This window comes from Rhinolophus ferrumequinum, chromosome 11, assembly GCF_004115265.2.
Source record: "Rhinolophus ferrumequinum isolate MPI-CBG mRhiFer1 chromosome 11, mRhiFer1_v1.p, whole genome shotgun sequence".
NCBI lineage: Eukaryota > Metazoa > Chordata > Mammalia > Chiroptera > Rhinolophidae > Rhinolophus > Rhinolophus ferrumequinum.
The window spans coordinates 57,037,775-57,058,987 of NC_046294.1; the positions used below are offsets into that span (position 1 = coordinate 57,037,775).

At 38.7% G+C, this 21,213-nt stretch overlaps 1 protein-coding gene and 1 pseudogene across 22 annotated transcripts in view; both read right to left on the minus strand.

Moving 5' to 3' along the window:
* DLG2 (discs large MAGUK scaffold protein 2) overlaps positions 1-21,213 on the minus strand; it is a 1,874,701-nt gene that overhangs the window by 318,277 nt on the left and 1,535,211 nt on the right. The gene's annotated exons all lie outside the window — the stretch shown is intronic.
* On the minus strand, positions 1,421-5,252 carry LOC117030368 (L-lactate dehydrogenase A-like 6B; annotated as a pseudogene).

A 21,213-nucleotide genomic window follows, 5' to 3' on the forward strand; every position in this document is an offset into this window, starting at 1 on the left:
AGGCACTGCGTTGGCTGCTCTATACAGCCCTGTGCATCTAAGCTCCATAACAATCCTCTCAGGTAGGAGTCAGCTCTATTCTATAGATGCCAAGACTCAGTTCAGGGAAGGGAAGGACTTGTCCAAAGGTCTCACAACCAGTTAGCAGTAAAGCAGCGTTCAAATGTTCCTCTGGTTCCAAAGCCACCATTTTTCTTCCTTTTTACTCCCTGGGAAATAAAGGAATCTAGTCAATCTTAAAGGCCAAATGCTATTCCAAGGGAGATAATTTTGAATGACTGTCCACGAGAGGATGACGAGTTTATGACATATCAGACGACAACTTGAATGTGAGAACAAATTTTATCTCCAACATTTTCAAGAGTAGAGAGAAACACTCTTGAGAGGATCCTTGGCGATTTAATTAAAAGTTCCATACTTTGCAGGAACACTTTTTCCCAAGCCCCCTATGTCCCTGTGGGTAGTCAGCTGGCCCCTGCTTGAGTAACTACAATGGAGTAAAACGAGACTCTATCACTTTACCCACCGTACTTAGAACAGTGAAGACTCAGTAAATGCTTAATAACATGAGGAAATGGAGATTTGATGAGACTGAGGGACTCATTCAAGATTACTTAGGCCTTATGTTGTATAAACAAGATTTGAAACCAAACCTAACTGATTCACAAACTCTTGCTTTTAGCTGGTGCCTCTTTTGTTCTGATATATTTTCTAGGACAACACAAACAAATCAATATTCATTTTTATAGAAATTTGCGAATGCTCTTAACAACAACAAAAAGCAGCATCTACTAATTTCTTTCATGTGCCAAATGTTACACTAAACGTATATGCATTATTTTGATTCCCATAACAGCCTTAGAAGTAGACAAAGTCATCATTTTATTGATGAGGAAACTGAGGCACAGAGAAGTAAAGTGCCCAAGTTCACAATCATAAATCCAGATTCACTTTTTTCTTGTGTGTGTACTTTTATCTTTACCTTGTAAAGGTGATTACAACTTCCTTTATAGTATATAAATGAAAATAGGTACAAACTATCCAAAACAAAATAATTAGTATGTACTTAAAAGAATTACATGTCCCCCTTTTATTTTCCAGCTTAGACTAAGACTGTTTATAACACAATAAACACCTACATCATATACCCTTTTGGACCAAATGGCAACTACACATGTATAGAAGAGGTATATATGTATATTAGAGGTACCTCATATGTATAGAAGAGGTAACAAACACACCTCCTTTGATGCAATCACTTAGGAATTGTAAAAAATAAGTATCAGCCCACATCTGGATGCTAAATAGAAGACCTACAGGGCTAAATGTTTCCAACTTTCAGTTTCAAGTTCATTCAAAAGCTTAACATACACAGTCCCATATCTACTATCTCTTCTTTAATAACTTCAGAATGGTAAGTTTAAACAACTTTAAAGTGTTTCCCAAGTGTTTCTGCACTCTTTTTCAAACAGGCCTCCTCTTCAGGGTTCAGCTTTACCTTTCTCAGGTCTGTAATACCGTTCTCCCCAGGATACAAAGAACACTAAGGAACACTTCTTCATTTATTACATACAGGCCCTTAATTATGGTGGAGACAGGATGCACTCTTCTATGATTGTTCAAAATGTTTTGTGTTAAATTAGCTACAGATAGGCCAATGGCCCAAGAAGTATTGCTTTTCATTTTAATAATCTCACAGGCACTGGCAATTACTTCTTTGCGGATATTTTCCAACTGCTCAGGATCTTTATCAGTTCCTGTATCTGAGGTCAGAGTCTTCAAAGGGACACCAGCAATGTTCACTCCACACAGAAACACTTGAGCCTACATGCTCTCCTGGGATCCACCCATGACAGCTCTCAGAGTGGATAACAAGGTTTTGTCCAAACAAGAAATGGAAACAGGCAGTGTCCAAATTATAGCCACTTCCAAAAACACAGTTTCCGGGAAATTCACCCAATTTCCAGGCTATATAAGTTAAGATATCCACTGGATTGGAAACAGTAATCAGTTTCCAGTGAGGACTGTATTGGGTAATATTGGAAATCATTAATTTAAATATGACCATGTTTCACTGGATTAAATAAGGAGTATTTCTCCTTTATCCTGGTGTGCACTTGCTGCAATAATCACTAAATTAAAATTTGCAGTGACAACAAAATCTTTGCTGGAAACAATATTTGGCACGTTCATTAAAGGGCTGCCATTTTTAAGATCCACTATCTCACCCTTCAGTTTTCCTTCATTCACAAAAGCAAGTTCATCACCCAAGCCTACTAATACAATGGAAATAACTGGATCAGGCCATGCCAATTGATCCAGTTCCTCTAATGGAGACCTTTTCATGTTGAATGCCACCTCCTCGGAAGTGAAATTCATCATAAATTCACGCATGACAGTTGCCATCTTGGAGACAGGAGGGAAGGGCCAGCTGAGCCCAAGAGAGAGGCCTGCCACCTGTAGGGAACACAGAGCCATCCCTGGGCAAAGGAACTGCCCTCTCGTAGCACCCACTCTCCAGCTGGCCTGCAGGACTGCCGTGGTCCAACTCATGGTGGCTCACCCAGGAGGTGGAGGGAGAGATTGGAGGTCAACTCATTGAGCGCAAGGGAAAAAAAGCCCTTGAGGATTTTAACTCCCCTTTACCTTGCTAGTTCAGCTGGTGAGGCCTCGCTCACCTGGTACACGCCTCACCAGAGCCTCCATGGAAAGGACTTCTCATGTCTGCTCAGACTGCGGCAGTCAAGGGGCTTCTTCTCTAGCAAGTGAATCCTGGAGGGACCGTTTTACATGCATTGGCTTCCATATTTGACCTTCAGAGAATAGGCCAACTCAGAACCCTGGCATTATTAGTTTTCTATTTGTAATGTGTATGTCAAATCAGACCCACCTTTTCTGACTCCAGAATCTACATGCTGAGCATTTCAAACTCCATCTCCCTTGATCCCACCCTCTTCAGGACATCCCAATTTCCCTTTGACCCTCTAATATATCATATACATTAACCCTAGTTTGTTGCTTCTTGATTCTTTCATACAAATGCAGCAACTAGAATAGAACATATAACCCTAGGAAGGGTCTAACCACTGTGGAGTCCAGAAGCATATCTTCTTCCTAGGCACCAACACTACATTTCTGTGTATAGGTTCTAGGTAGCATTATCAGATAGCCTACCTATAGTCACCTAAAACCAAAGGATCTAAGGAGCTGCTGCCATATAGCTCCATTGTAAACTGGTACGATTAATTTTGAGAACTGTGTTTTCCCCAACTGTGTCCCTGAGCAAGGAATTTTGTATGTAAATGTAAGCAGTCAATAAGTACTTACAGGGTTTGTGTTAATAGTTTGCCTTCTTACGGCTACTGATTGTTTTAATACTTCTGAACCTCAGTTTTTCCATTGGAAAATGGGACAAGAATATATTCTCTGCTTGTTTTGTGAGAGGTTCAAATGACATACAAAATGTAGGGTGATGTTATCATCACAGATAATCTAGCTTTTAATACCACAGGCAATTATAACTAATAAGGCCATATTCACAGAAACTACAGCCTACACGTCCTATATCTATTTCAGACAATAAGATCATCTATCCAGATTTTAATCAGAAAAAAATTTTTTTTATAATTCTATTTTAACCTTTAAAAGATGTTCAAAGTTTGCTTTTATTGCCCTCTAGTGGTGACTATACAGAAGACATAACTACACTTTTTATGTTTCATTTTTGAGCTGTTGGGCAATCTTATAAACATTCTTGAAATATTATTAGGCTGTACATATTCCTGTAAATTGATAATCCTTCAAGAATCAATCCTTCAAGAATCCTTCAGAAATCAACCAATAGGGACATCATTTCCTGAATAATATCGATGTACAATGCCATGCATTATTGGACGTGCATTATTTTGTTAGGTCTTCATAAAGAATCTACTGACTTAAAATAATAATCTAACTTTATTTATTCACTCATTTGATGTATATAGGATATCTGTTATGTGTCAGGAGAACAAAAGATACACTGTCCCGATTTACAGTCTAGTGAGGAAAATGGATTGTAATATATATCACTACAAATTAGCATGGTAAGTGTTTTGAGAAGACAAGTACTGGGCATATGAGTGCATAAAGAAACCCTAACCTGTTTTGCACTAGAGCAAAACTTATTAGAACAAATTCTAGAACTAAAAAAGTAGGGTGATGTCAGAAACACAGTGGCAGGAAGGGTGCCCCTTGATCTCTCCGCTTGAAGTTACAACAAGTTGAACAGTTATAATTCCAGAAAGAATTATCTGTGCAATACGCAAACATGTCTGAGAGATCTGTGCATCGAAACATCTGAAGGTGGGCTAATCGGGCTCACAGAGGAAGAGGGAAGGGGTAAGTGCAGAGATGGAGGTCGCGGGACGCAGGCAGGATCTCTTTGCGCTCCAAGGAGAGAAAAGGATTCAAACTGCAGGTACACTCTCTGTGGCCCCAGCAATACTGTCTGAGGGATCAGCATATAACACGGCTGAACCCAGCAATCAGGGCTTAGACCTCAGGGCAACGAAGAACACAGAAGTGTGACAACTTCAATCTAACAGCCCTCATTGCCAGGCAGCAAACAAAGGCATGAGCTTGGACACCTCCTCCCACCTTTCCAGAGTTTGCCTCACCCACACCCTCCCAGTGTTAGCAGCGGGCCCAGAAATAAAGGTAGCGGTGTCAGATTAGAGCAGAATATCTACATCCCTGAGAACCAGAGAGACAGTTCCTGAGCAGCAGACACACGTTGAGGCTAATTCCAGTGGCAAGGGAGGAGCTATAGGGGCAAGGCGGCTGTGGTCTGGCAGTCCCCATTATTCAGAGGAGAATAAAACCACATACAAACCAGCCATCTCTGCCAGCCCACCCTTCTTGCACATTTTTGCGGCTGATCCCAGCAGGGGCACCCAGCGCTGCTGAGGCGCACAGCTCTGAATCTGGATACCGGGGCAACACTGGGATTTCAGGGGCGCAGAACCTCATTGCCCACTCCACCCTCCCACTGGTGCCCTGAGACTGAGTTGACCTGGTTACAGAGGAGATGCCCACATCCTCCAGGAAATCTTCTACAATGAGAAACAGGAACAGGACAAGAGAAAATAAAATGCTCCAGCACTACCCACTGGAAAACAAAGGAAAGACCTCTTTGTATCAATCCTGATGCACTGAATTCACTCCTGTAGATGCCCAAGAAGAGAAATAATCCAATAACTACCATGAATAACCATGGTAACAGGGCATCTCTAAAAGAAAATAAAAAATTTCCATTAAATAAAGTTAAAGACATGGAACTATGTGACTTAAATGACAGAGAATTCAAGACTGCAGTTCTGAAAAAACTCAACAAGGTGTAAGAAAACTCAGGTAGGCAATTTTAATGAACTCAGAAAAAAAATCAATGAACAAAAGGAATATTGTACCGAAGAGATTGAAATTTTTAAAAATAATGAAATAGAAATTCTAGAGCTGAGGAACTCAATAAAAGAGATGAAGAATGAAACAGCAAGCTTGGAAAATAGAACTGACCAGATGGAGGAAAGAATTAGTGATATTGAATCTAGAAATATGGAAATGATGCAGATGGAAGAAGAGAGAGACTTGAGAGTTAAAAGAAATGAAAGAACTCTACAAGAACTATCTGGCTCCATCAGAAGGAGCAGTATAAGAATAATGGGTATACCAGAAGGAAAAGAGAGAGAGAAGGAAATTTATTCAAGTGAACAGTTCATGAGAACTTCCTAAACCTATGGAAAGAACCGGATCCTCGAATTCAAGAAGCAAACAGAACACCTAATTACCTCATTCCTAACAGACTTTCTCCAAGGCACATTACACAAAACCTGTCAAAAATTAATGACAAAGAAAGAATCCTCAAGGCAGTCAGGGAAAAGAAGACGGTAACCTACAAAGGAAAGCCAACTAGGTTATCATCAGATTTTACAGCAGAAACTCTACAAGCCAGGAGGGAGTCAAATATTTAAACTATTGAAATAGGGAAATTACCAGCTAAGAATAATATAACCAGCAACGTTATCCTTTAGATATGAAGGAGGAATAAAGATCTTTCCAGGTATACAGAAGCTGAAGGAATTTTGCACCACAAGGCCTGCATTATAGGAAATACTGAAGGAGTTTATTTTGACAGAAACAAAAAGACAAAAGGATACAAAACTATGAGTAAGATTACTAACAGCCAGACAGAAGCAGGAAATGGGAACCCATTCACAGAATAGGGCACTATACAATTAAACATAACATAAATGATAAAAAAGATAAAAACATAAAAAAAGAGAAGAAAAAAACAATTTGCTACTGCAACTAGAAATTAACTCACAGCATAAATAGGGATAATTTGTGACAACAAAAACATAAAATGGGAGGAAGTAAAGATCTGAATTTGCAAAGGGGAATAGAGACAAGATGCATGATGAAAAAATAAGGACTACTGAGTATATGATACTTTCTTTTATGAGGTGTGATCAAACAATATGATGAATATTTAACTTAAAAAATTATTACAGTAAAAGACACATTGCCATCAATCCCCCTCATAATACTCCCCCCTTGCTTCAAATACACTTATCCCATCGTTCTTGTCACTTTCTGAAGCAGTTCTGGAAGTCCTCTTGCGTGAATGTCTTTAGTTGTGCTGTCGTGGCTGCGTCCATGTCCCGAATCATTTTGACTTTGGGGAAGAGCCAGAAGTCACAGGGTGCCAGATCCGGTGACTAAGGTGGATGAGGGCACACCATAATGTTTTTATTTGACTGAAACTGCCATATCAGAAGCAATGTGTGACATGGAGCTTGTCATGATGGAGGATGATTTATGGTACATTTTAAAACACATCTTCTCTCAACTGTAACTCAAACCTGACTGACAGCACCAAACAAGTTGAAACTTGTCACACACTGTTACTAAGGTTTGATGTACCACTTCTCATATTGAGCATCCCTGCCTTTCTGTTGGATGGCATTCGGCAGCAGCATTCACCATATGTTTTGATCACAACAGAAAGGCTCTGTGTCACACATTGCTTTTGGTATATGGCAATTTATGCCAAATAAAAACATTACAGTGTGTCCTCATCTACCTTATTCACCAGATCTGGCACCGTGCAACTTCTGGCTCTTCCCCAAAGTCAAAATGATTCAAGACATCGAGGTAGCCAGGATAGCACAACTAAAGATACTCATGAAAGAGGACTTCCAGAACTGCTTCAGAAAGTGGAAAGAATTATGGGATAAGTGTGTTGGAAGCGAAGGGGAGTATTTTGAGGGGGGTTAATAACAGTGTGTCTTTTACTGTGGTACATTTTTAAAAATTTACATATTTATCATATTTTGTGATCACACTTTGTACATAAACTTAATGGTAACCACTCAAAAAAAAAAAAAAAAAAAAAAGGAAAGAGAAAAAATCCAGAAGTGAGATACATAACATAAAAAAGAAGAAACAGAAAAATCATAGAATATCACCAAACTAAAATAACAGACAGAAACACAAAGGCAAAGAAACAATGGAGACACTGAACTACCAGAAAGCAAAAGATAAAATGGCTATAGGAAATCCTCATATATCAATAATCACCCTAAGTGTACATAAAATGAACTCACCAATAAAAAAGCACAGAGTAGCAGATTAGATTAAAAACAACAAAAAACCCCCACAAAATCCAAACATATGCTGCCTTCAAGAGACACATCTCAGCTATAAGGACAAATATAGACTTAAAGTAAAAGGGTGGAAAATGATACGCTAAGCAAATGGCATTAGAGAAAAGCGGACATAGCTATACTTATATCTGACAGAACAGACTTCAGGATAACAATGGTAACAAGAGACAAAAATGGACATTTCATAATGATAAAGGGGACAATACAATAAAAACACATAACATTTATCAATATATATGTTCCCAATCATGGAACAACAAAATATATAAAGCAACTATAAACAGAACTAAAGGGAGAAACTGACAAAAACACAATTATAATAGGGGACCTAACTATGCCATTGACAGCTTTGAATAGATCATCCAAACAGAAAATCAATAAGGAAATATTAGCCTTGAATGACACATTAGACCAAATACACATAATTGACATTTATAGAGTCTTTCATCCTAGAACATCCTAGAACATCAGACTATACATTCTTTCCTAGTGCACATGGAAAATTTTCAAAGATAGACTACATATTGGGACACAAACCAGCCTCAGCAAATTTAAGAAAACTGAAATTATACTAAGTGTATTCTCTGACAACAATGCTTTGAAATTGGAGATAAACTGCAAAAAGAAAGTGGAAAAAAAATCATAAATATGTGGAGATTAAACAACATGCTACTAAAGAATGACTGGGTCAAAGAGGAGAGATCCAGAAGAAATCAAGAGAAGAGATATATACAAACAAATGAGAATGAAAATTGAAAATACATTGTATTCAAATTATTGGGATCTGCGAAAGCAGTATTAAGACGGAAATTTGTACCATTACAGGCATATCTCAAGAGACAAGAACAATCCCAAATAAATAACCTAACATTACATCTTAAAGAATTAGAGAAAAGAAGAACAAATTAAACCCTAAGTCAGCAGATGGAAAGAAATAAAAATTTGAGCAGAATTAAATGAAATAGAAAACAGAGACAATAAAAAAATTAATGCAATGAAGAACTGGTTCTTTGAAAAGATTAAAAAAATTGACAAACCCTTGGCTAGTCTCACTAAGAATAAAAGAGAAAAGACACAAATTAAAAAATCAGAAATGAAAGAGAAGTTATGATGGGTTCCACAGCAATGCAAAAAAATCATGCAAGAATACTATGAAGGACTGCATGCCACCAAATTCAATAACATAGAAAAAATGGACAAGTTCTTAGAAATAAATAACCTTCGTAGACTAAATCACAAAACTGGAAAATCTACCAATCAACAGTAAGAAATTGAATTAGTCATCTAAAACCTCCCCAAATTCAAAAGTCCAGGACCAGACGTCTTCATTAGTGAATTCTACCCAAAACTCAAAGATGACTTAATGCAACATAATAATAAACTTAACAGCAAATCTAATACAGCAATACATTAAAGAGATTATACATCATGATCAAGTGGAGTTCATTCCAGGGGCACAAGGAGGGCCAATATATGCAAATCAATTAATGTGATACACCACATAAACAAAATAAAGGTTAAAAATCATATGGTTATACTAAGAGATGCAGAAAAAGCATTTGACAAGACATAGCATCTATTTATGATTAAAACACTTAATAAAGTGGGTATAGAAGGAAAGTACCTCAACATAATAAAGGCTAAGTATGACAAACCCTCAGCTAAAATAATACTTAATGGTGGAAAACTGAAAGCTTTTCCTCTAAAATCAGGAACAAGACAGGGATGCCTCCTGTCACCACTGTTATTCAACTAGTATTGGAAGTCCTTGCCAGAGCAATCAGGCAAGAAAAAAAAATAAAAAGCATCCTAACTGTGAATGAAAAATTTAAATTGTCACCTTTTACAGATGGCATAATTCTTTGTATAGAAAATCCTAGAGATTCCACCAAAAACCTATTATAAACAATAAACAAATAAAGTTGCAGATTACAAAATCAATGTACAAAAATCCACTGTGTTCCTATATACTAAAAATAAAATTGCAGAAAAAAAGCAAACAAAAAATTCCTTTTGCAGTTACAACAAAAAGAATAAAATACCTAGAAATAAACTTAACAAAGAATGTGAAGCACCAATACACTGAAAACCATACAACAGTATTAAAAGAAATTGAAGAAGATACAAAGAAATGGAAAGATATTCTATTCATGGACTGGAAGAATCAATATAGTTAAAATGGCCATATTACCCAAAATGATATAAAGATTTAATGCAATCCCCATCAAAAACCCAATGGCAATATTTATAGAAATGGAACAAAAAAAATCATCAGATTTTTATGGAATCACAAAAGACTCTGAATAGCCAGAGCAATCCTAGGAAAAAAGAACAAGGGTGAAGGTATCACACTTCCTGACTTCAATTTATACTACAAAGCAACAATAATCAAAACAGTATGGTATTGGCAGAAAAACAGACACACAGACCAATGGAATAAGATTGAGAACCCAGAAATTAATCCACACCTATACAGGCACATCATTTTTGACAAAGGAGCTAAAAACATGCAATGGAGAAAAGAGAGCCTCTTCAATAATGGTGCTGGGAAAACTGGAAAGCCATGTGCAAAAGAATGAAACTAGACTGCTATCAATCACCATATACCAAAATTAACTCAAAATGAATCAAAGACCTAAACATAAGACCTGAAACAATAAATTGCGTAGAAGTAAGCATAGGTACTAAACTTATGGATGTTGGGTTCAGAGAGGATTTTATGAATTTGACCTCAAAGGCAAGGAAAGTGAAAGCAAAAATAAATGAATGGTACTATATCAAACTAAAAGTCTTCTGCACAGCAAAAGAAACCATCAATAAAACAAAGAGGTGACCAACTGAATGGGAGAAGATATTTGCAAACAACACCTCCAATAAGAGGTTAATATCCAAAATATATAAAGAACTCATACAACTCAATAACAAAAAAACAAACAATCCAATTACAAAATGAGCAGAGGACCTGAACGGACACTTCTCCAAAGAAGACATACAAATGGCCAACAGATATGAGTGTGTATATATATATGAGTGTGTATACACACACACACACACACACACACACACACACACACACATATATTCAGCTTCACTAGCTATTAGGGAAATGCAAATCAAACCACAATGAGATACCACCTCACACCTGTTAGAATGGCTATTATCAAGAAGAGAAGTAATAACAAGTGTCAGAGAGGCTGTGGAGAAAAAGGAACCCTCATACACTGCTGGTAGGAATGTATATTGGTACAACTGCTATGGAAAACAGTATGGATGGTACAGCTGGTATGGAAAACAGTATGGAGATTCCTCAAAAAATTAAGAATAGAATTATCATATGACCCAGCAATCCTTCTTCTGGGTATCTACCCAAAACATTTGAAAACATTTATCCGTAAAGATATATGTTCCTCTATGTTCATTGCAGCATTATCCCTTGTGGGCAAGACATAGAAACAACCAAAGTGTCTTTCAATAGATGATTGGATAAAGAAGACATGGTACATATATACAGTGAAATATTACTCGGCCATAAGAAAAGATGAAATCCTGCCATTTGTGGCAACATGGATGGATCTTGATAGTATCATGCTAAGCAAAATAAGTCAGACAGAAAAAGTTGAGAACCATATGATTTCACTCATATGTGGGATGTAAAACTGAAAGCAACAAACAAACAAGACAACCAAACAAAGAAACAAACTCATAGACACAGACAACAGTTTAGTGGTTTCCAGGGGGAGAGGGTGTCATAGAAAGGGGAAAAAAGGGTCAAATATATGGTTACAAAAAGAGAATTGATTGTGTGGTGAACACACAATGCAATGTATAGATGATGTATTTTAAAAATATGCATTTGAAATCTATATAAATTTACTCACCAATGTTATCCCAATAAATTTAATAAAAATTTTTAAAAAGTCTGAAACATATATGAGAAAAATAACAACAGAATGTAAAGAATAACGTAAGTATATACTGTTGTCAAAGATTTACTCCACATAACAACAACAACCAAAAAACTTGGAAAACTTATGTAAGATCAAATCAATAAGAAATAAACAAAAATGATGTCAAAGTTAAATTTAATTCGCAAACAGTGGTAATGCCACTGGAGGGCATAATAGAGTAACAATGACTGGATTTTCATTCCCATGTGAATATAAAAACCCAACATAATATATGAAAGAGCACTCAAGACGCCGGACATGAAGAAACAAAGAACCTTGAGATATGGAAAAGAAGAGGAACCTATGATTGCCCCCAGCTTACTGTCCGGAGAAGGTTTCCAATGCCTGGCGCAGAGCAGAACTCAAATGGAGCCAAGGTCTCCCACGAGCTGAGGAGAGGAAGCTGAGAATCCAGAGGCCTGAGTTTGTAAAGTGTAATACCTAAGAACATATGGCTAGAGGATTGCCAGAGATGTACAAGGGTTCCCCTCATTTATTCAGCAGAGTATTGATCAATTCATATGTGTGAGAAAACTGCCAGAGACAAGGGAGAGAATCACAAAAGGATTAAAGGGAACAATTCCAGGAGCTCTCACACAAGGCTGGGGACAGTGCCTATTCCCCACCAGCCAGACAAAACCAACCAACCAACCAACCAACCAACCAATCAAACAAACAAACAAACAAAACCCTCAAAATTCATAGTGTATCAGGAAGAGTAGAGAAGGGGTTTTTACTTCAACAATCCAATTAAAATTAGCTCTAGCACTAAATGTTGCTCTGTCCTGCCTAACAAACTTAAAAGCAAGACCCAAGAGGAACAAGCTGTTTCCAAGTAACTTAATCACATACCAGAAGAAAATTCAAGAATATCTGGAGGTTACAAAAATATCCAGCACCCAAAAAGGTGAAATTTATAGTACCTGGCAGCCAACCAAAAATTGCCAGGCATACAAAGGAGCAGGGGAATACAAATCATAATGAGAAGAAAAATCAGTCAAAACTGACCTAGCAATGACAAAGATGACAGAAGTAGTAGACAAAGACAACAAAACAGTTATACCTATAATCCATGTATTCAATGTAGATGGAAGATTGAGCACGACAGACACATAAAATGCAAAATATTGTGGACCCTGAGAAAGAAGATACCTATTAAGAAGGGCTCCTGCTGGGCTAATTGGCCTCAAATTTTGAAAAACAGAGCCCAGCAGCCATTTCTACACAGGGGCCTCTTATGTAAATCATGCTTCAGGTAGAAGTCTGCACTGAACTGCCTGCCTGCACAATGTTCCTGCCGTCTGAGCCAGCCTTTGTAAAGGATTTCCTGGAATTGTAGTTCAACCAATAGAACTGAGGTTTTCCCTGTCCAATCGGAGCTGCACAGCTATATCACCATCAGCATCTTCAGACCAATCAGAGAGGCTCCACTCTGATCAACCAGGACATTTTCTTGGACCAATCAAATTGCAAGGATTTAGAGTCAGACCAGTCAATCAGGGACCAGGGACAGGAACTTCTGTCTATATAAGTCGGCTCCCCTCTGGCTTGGGAGCACACCTGCCCTGTTCTCCCAAAACTGAAAACTATGTTTCTCCAGCTGGAGCTAAAACACTGAAGATGTCTTGCTGGAGCAGAGCAGAGCATGGCAGAGCTTTCTAGCTAGAGAGGGGCCTGTCCCCAGGGCCTCCTCACCCCAGGGCCTCCTCACAGCCATGCTGCTTCATAAATGAGCTGTAACACTATTGAGCTATTCCATAACCATGCTGTTCTCACAGCTGTGTTAGATCACAATTGAGCAGTTTGTGCTGAATAAAAAAAGTATCCTTCTTCACGCACCCTCCCCAAATAAAACTGTAAAAAAGTATGTGGGAAAAAAAGAAAGTAAGAAAGAAAGAAAGAAAGAAAAAAAAAGAAAAAAAGAAACCCTAACCTGGAAGCATTTTCTGTGTGTTTTGAGAGAGTGAGGTAGGATTTCTGAAAGAAGGCATTTAGAGAGTGTGACAAGTAATCTGAGATCTGAAGGCTGAATAGAAGAGTTTTCAGGAGAGGTGGGTAGGCTGGGGAGAATGTTTGAAGATACAATATTAAATATGATTAGATCATGGAGAAAGGAGGGAATTTTAGAGATGAGGTTGGAATATTTTTTTAAAAAGCTATACTGGAGAATTTAGACTTTCTTTTTATGGTTAAATTATAACCAGTGTACTCTGACAAAGCACAAATACATGCCTTCAATTTTTATTTTTTAAACTCTTGTTATTTAAAGGGAAAGTTTTAGTTATTAATTATAAAGTAATTGTTCAAAAACTTTCAGTGTCTCCTTTTCATCCTCTAGAGTTCTCTTAAACACATGCATTGCTAGCATGTTGGAACTGGAAGGCACTTGAGAGGTCATGAGGTGCCATCTTTTCACTTCACAGAGAAGTGAGGAGAATGGGGAATTTGCCCAGGGTGCATTGCGTGTCTGTAGCTGGGAACTGTTTGCTTTTTCTACCACCGTCTAGAACTCAGATTCCTTGGCCTGGTTTTCAGAAGCCTGGCTAGACTCCTCTATCTCATGTCTTGTTGGCTTGGACTGTTCAAAATTCTTGAGCATCCTGGCTTTTTACCCATGCACCAGACTTCATATTCTTCCTCTGTGGTCTGATGAAAAGATGGTTTATCTTAGACTGGAGGGGAGGGAACTAAGAGGGTGTTCTCATTACTAAGGAGAGCATAAATCCTCCACAGATCAGGAGATCAGGTTTTGCCTCCTCTGTGGAACTCACTTGCCTCTTTATACTTTTCTTATGGCATAGCCATGTAGACTGACTTATTTCTTCTCCTAGACAACAAGCATCGTGAGAACATGATATTTGGCTTCATCATCACTACATCTTTGTAGCAAAGTAACGTGGGGACTGAAAGCTCCTATTGAATTTGTTGTAGACAGAGATGGGTGGATAAATGAACAGAGTAGGATATGTTCTTTTCTAACAAAAGATTTAAGTAGATGCTTGTATGGGAACGAAAGATATATTATTGTAATAGCTTGTATCAGAATTTTTCTCAGGTAACAAACTGAGTTTAGAAAATACAATGGTGAGCCACCCAAGGTGAAAGGAGAATCTCTTACGAGCAAGAAAAAATGAGAGTTGTACTCTTTTTCACAACACAAATGACCATGGATTTGAAGGTAGTAAGAGATTAGAGAGATCTCAGGAATGAGGGAAAGAGAGAAATGTGGGCAGCATGGGACAGTGCCCAAAGACTTTAAACCAGAGAGAGTTATCTAATGCTGAATTTACAATGTTTTACACGGTTGAGGTAGACCAATGCCATCTTTCTGGTCCTTAAGCACTGATTACCACACACAAAGTAGATGCTAACGAACACTCAATTACATTTATATTAGATACGGAAAGAGTGTGCGTTTCTGGGTTGTTCATAATTCCAGGAACAACAGACTCATGTCCATGTATGCTGAATAGAGAGGCAGATTAAAGAAATGGAAGAAAAATGCAGCTTCCACCCTCCTTAATTCTATCACAAATGTCTCAGTAGAATAATAAAAATACATGAAAAAATAGCCATAGTTTAGTACAGTTTATGGTGCACATAAAAGATGAGAGATATAGGCAATAAATGTTTTTGTAGTTTGGATCACAGCATCATTTCTAACATGGTCCACTGGGAAAGTTTCCCTCCAGGGTAGATTATGAACATAAAGAAATAACAAGCAATTACATCACATGGGAGATTAACTTCTGGCCCTTCCCTGACCCCTCTCTCTCTTTCCTTCAAGCTGGAGAATCATTGATTGGTCACATTCAGGAAGGAGCAACATTTCTCATTTTGACTTTTCTCCAGCTACCTCGGCTCATAGAGTTCCTGGTGGATTGAAACAGCTCTCTGTCTCTCTGTCTCTGTCTCTGTCTCTGTCTCTGTCTCTGTCTCTCTCTCGCTCTCGCTCTCAATCTCTCTCAATCTCTCTAGATACACACACACAAACACACACACACACACACACACACACACACAGAGGGTGCCAAAAATTGTGTACACATTTTAAGAAAGGAAAAAAAAACTGTATTAAAATTATGCTGATCGTAACCACTTTGAGCACCTCTCGTAACTGCAGAAATCAAATGTGACTTGTATTCATCTTTTGTTATCGGTATATATTGAGTATTACAATTTTAATACAGTTTTTTCCTTTCTTCAAATATGTATACATTTTTTTGGCACCATATCTATATAGAAAGAGAGACAGAGAGAAAGAATAAACCAAAGTCATAAATTCTACTTCGAGATTTAAATTCACTTTTCATTTTTTGAATTATATTTTAAAAGTCTAGCATTATGGTAACAACCAGTTTTAATACTATGGACAAATACAAACAATAGCACAAAAACTCAGCCAATAGACCAAACACCATTGGTATATATAGTTCTATGCAAAACCTTTTACTGCCATCTTGTGGAGTTTTAGGAGATAACCTCAGTAGCAATGTGCTTTTTATTATATCTTTGAATACTAGGTTCACATACCATAGTATGAGTATATGAAAATAACTGGAAAAATATGTAAGTAAAGAGCAGCTAAATATCCAGGTTTTCATTATATCTATCACTTCGGATGCATTATTTAACTTCTCTGTAGCTTGGTTTCTTCATGAAGAGTGAAGCGAGGGTGTGTGCAGATGTGTGTGCGTATGCATGTGGATGTATGGAAACATGTATGTCTGAATGTGTTCTGTACAATGCTAGACCCACAGAAGGCCATTCATAAGTGCATTTTATTAGGTTGGTGCAAAAGTAATTGTGGCTTAAAAGGTTGAAAATAATTGCAAAAACCGAATTACTTTTGCACCAACCTAATAATTGGCAGAAACGTAAATAGTACTACTTGCCTTTTGCCTTTAAAGACTTTCAATATAGAAAATTAGGAGGAAGACCTAATTAAGCCGGTTGGGGTCGGAAGAAAGTGGTGTGGGTACAGCACTGGAAACCTCCATCATAGTCAAAGCGAGGGTTGCTTATAATTGGAAATAGACCGCTGTTCTCTTCAAATGACCATTCCTATTTGGCTTCAAAATACAAACACTATCAGTTTTCCTGGGAATCTTTCCTGGATTCCACATTACCTAAACCCCAAGAGACTAATTCTGCAAGGTCCCTGTGGTCAATTCTGGACGAAATGACTTTGAATTTAGTGTGAGAGGGAAGACAGGGCAGTAGATATTTATTGTACACTTCCTATGTCATAGATACTTCACACAGTCTGATTTCTATTATCGTACAGGGTAAAATTCCCAGACAGCAGGAAATTTAAATGCCTTGACCAAGACCATGCAGTAAAAGGTAAAGCTAGACCTGGACCCTAAGACTGCCTGATTTCAAAATCAGTATTTTTTTTTTTTCACCTTTCACACAAACCTGACAAATTCTATCAACTCTGACCATGCTATTCCCCTGTGTGATGTTGTGATTTATAGTAAGACGTACACATGTGGTCTTTGTTTCCATTTCTAGCACAGAATTCCTAAGACCTTTGAGTGATAAAGGTGTCTTTTTTTATGTTAATGATCTAACTTTCGGACCAAACCTGAGAATGGGGCCTGGTTGCCAAGAGAACCAACTCTATGATTAGAGGCTTGGAACTTTCAGCCCCAATCCCCAGGCTTCCTGGCAGAGGGAGGGGGCTGGACATTGAGTTCAATCATGTCTATGTAATGAAGCCTCTATAAAAATCCTAAGGACAGGGTTCAGAAAGCTTCTTGGTTCGTGGAAATGTGGACATGCTAGAAGAGTGGCTCTCCTGGAGAGAGCATGGAAGCCCCACACCTTTTCCTTATACTTTGTCCAATGTATCTCGTTCATCTGGCTGGTGGTGCTGAATTATATCCTTTTATAATAAACCGTGATCTAGTAAGTCAAATGTTTCTCTGAGTTCTGTGAACCACAGGAGGGGGTTGCTCCGATCTACACCGGGTTGATGAGAAGCCCAGATGATAACCTGAACTTGGGACTGTCATCTGAAGTGGCCTGGGGAGTGGAGGTTGGGCAGTCCTGCAAGACCGGGCCCTTAACCTGTGAGATTTGATGCTATCTCTGGGTCGACAGTGTCAAAACGGAGTTGAATTATAAGACACTCAGCTGCTGCCGGAGAATTGCTTGTTGGTGTGGGGAAGCCCCCCCCCGCCGCCCCCAACTCCATGTTGGAATTGGTGACCACAACCTTTTTCCTAGTTAAAACCCTTCCACAAGTTCCTGCTGTCCTTTATCCCCATTCCCTTTTAAGGCCTTAGAAGATGTAGGATGCGCCTCTCTCCTCATTAATCTCACCTCTCCCCAAACTTCCGCTCACTCTCTCTATCCTAATCAGCTTAGGTGTGCTCTCCCTGCTTTCTGGGCCACCAGGCGTGCTGGTCTCCTGCTTCACTTTTTCTCGCTGGCCCTGTCCCCCTGGCCTGGTGCGTATACTTTATAAAATATATATATATATATATATAAAATAATATATATATATATTTATATATGTATTTATACTTTAAATATTTTATACATCTTTTAAGCCTGAGGTAAGACATCACTTTTTCAGGGATGTCTTTCTGGTTCCCCACTCTGGGTCAAGTTCCCCTATTCGTCTTCCCCAGCACCTGTGACTCCCCTTTGGTAGCGCACTCAGAACACAAATTTGCAAACTCTATGAGGGTGATGATGGCACCTGTTATATTTGCCACTATATCTCTAGCCCTTGTGCAATGTCTTATCCAAGGTAGGACAATATCTTTTCTATATTTTTCTATATATATTTTCTCTATAGTTTTGTATATTTTTACAAAAGTAAAAATAATAGAACTGGAGACCATTCCCCATTTGACCTGTTCCTCATCTCTCTTAAAGACCAAAATGTGGATTCACCTCAAAATAACTGATGGTCCATTTATTTCTTTGTTAGAGAGTGTCTATGGCTGTTTAGTAGAGGTACAAAGACTTTTCCAGACAAAGTTCATTGGTCTGTAAATACCTTTACCTCAGAAAGACATTTTTAATTTCTTTGGGGCCCAAAGTGCTGGAAATAGAAAACCATCATCATTAGAAATGAAGTCTTCATGCATGGTCCATAGACATTGTCAAAGTTGGTATTTTTGTCCTGGCCTGAATCTCTTGTTGACATACTTGGATGAGCAGTGTTTGGGAAGGCACTGCCGGCTGCCCCAAAACAGGCCCCTCCCAATGAAGGCTACTCCTCTGAAATAATTTCTAGTGTTTGAAAAGCAGTTATGGTTCTCAAGATTCTAGATTTAAAAAAATTCCCGAAATAAACTCTATGAGCCAAATGATCTCTCGTGGACATTTATCATTTACGACTCAGTGTCCAAATAATCTTCTTATTTTGGGCCAATCCAAGGTAGGAAGGAGGCACAGCTTTACCTCCCTCCCTCCCCACTGAGAAGATACAGGGGGCAGATACTCCCTTTCCCCACGCCTTGGCAGCCATAGCATGGACAGGCCACGCACACGTTCCTCCTGGGAACTTCAAGTTCCCACATGAGGTGTAACACATGTGGAGAGAGAGGTTTTCCCACAGCTCCTCCAGAAGTGTGACCTAGCCATAAGTGGACAATAGTCATGGCCTCAGGAGCAGCGTCCTTCACAGTCTGTCCTTCTGCGGGATTTCCTTCTGGCCTCTGAGCCTGGTTTCCCAGCCTACCTGAAGATCCAGTGAGCTATCTATTATTTTTCCAATAAATTGCTTTTCCATTTAAGTCATCCAGAGCTATGTCTGTTTGTCTGGAGTCCAGAACTCCAACAGCCCAATTCACGGTCCGAGCACCTATTAAAGTAGTTATAGCATTACAGGGAAGGAAGCTGGTTGTGACAGAAGGAGGCCTCAGCTTGGATCTACTGGCTCTGAGAGAGAAAACCAGTGAACTCTTCAGTCTCTTATTGTATAAAATGACAAAATGATCATTTTTCTAGCCATCCTGAAGGGATGCTACAAGGGTCCAATGAGATAATGTCCCCAGTAAGGGACTTGAATAGAAATGGTGATGCAAATTTAAGGGCTATTAGGGATTAGCCAGCAAAATAGGTTAGTCCGAGGCAACAACAAATTGGAACTAAAAGTCGATCCTCTTTTAGTTGAGGATCGATCATTCCTTCCTTACAAATTGAGAGCTCTCTGCAAGGCTTCCCCTTTATCAGGACTCAGCTGTCATAGCTCATTTTCAATGTTCATGTAGAGAAGGCTTAGGACCAAGTGTTATTTTTTTGAGGCTTGAATAGGAACTCCTAATTATCTAAACATCTTTTTCGAAGAAGAGTATAAATTATCAACAGATTTTAAACAAGCATCATGGATTTAGCATGATCTATGGGGAATTCCTACTGGCCAATTAGGAAAGAATCTGTCTGATTCGGAAAATATATTCTGATGGCCAGAAAGCTAAAATCTTTAAGATATTATGAATCTTCAGGACAGAAGGGACCCTTTGGGTCAAAGGTCCAGGTGAGTACAACTAACAGGAGTCCTCGGATTCCTAGTTGCCTTCAGAGAAGTGGGCAAGGATGTCTCATTCATTCATTCATTCATTCATTCACTCAACATTTGCTTAGTAGCTGGGTTCTGTGTTAATCAGTGGGATGCAGAGATGAATGAAACACAGCCCTTTCCATCAGGAGACGCTTCAGAGGATCTAGATATTGCTTCTAAGTCACTGCAATCTTAGCGTCTGTGTACAATGGCTTTCTGTGGTGGTTCATATGTCTCTTTGTAAATGCTCTATTATGTCAGGCATTTACGATTTCCTCACTAACTGGACTTAGAGTGCAGATAGACTCAGACGTCAGCAAACTGTCACACTCAATTTTCTTTCTTAAAGCAGAAAATCCTGGCTTTAAAATCAGGAACAATAGTGGCTCAGATACCACTGTCATTCCTGATTATGTGTGTGATCTTAGGAAAATTATGGAATTTCTCTGAGCCTTCAACCCAACTAGATTGTTGTTAGGACTGCTTGACATTGTAGTGCGGTACCAGGCACAATACTAAAGGGCATACTCAGGAGATAACAGGCATTTCACCCCTCATTCTCCACTGTTCTTGCTAACTCGGGGCCCTCTCTGTTGGGGAGCTTCTCTTCTGGAAGCCCTCCCACCTGCCCAGGCTGGGCTAAGGAGAGCCTCTCTTTTGTGCCCATATTGTCTGCAGAGCTGACCATTAGCAGTTTCCATGCTGTATTGGAAATAATCAGTTTGTGTGTTTGTCTCCCCTCGTGAGGCTCTATGTTCACTAAGGACATACCATTATTTTTTCTTGTTGTATCATCAGTGCCTAGTAGTTTTTGGCACTTAGTCGATGCCTAGGAAATATCTGCAGATTGGTTTTATGCAACTAGGTTCATAAATTGTATGCAAAGAACATCCCTTATCTAATGCTCCTTCGCCTCCTGAAGTTGCACATCTGCTTCAGGAAGAGCTTTCCAGATTGAGGAGGATAGTTCTCCGGTCTTAGGTATTTGGGTTACATTCTCTCCACCCACCCCCTGGGCTCTGCAAATAAGATTTTAATGTGA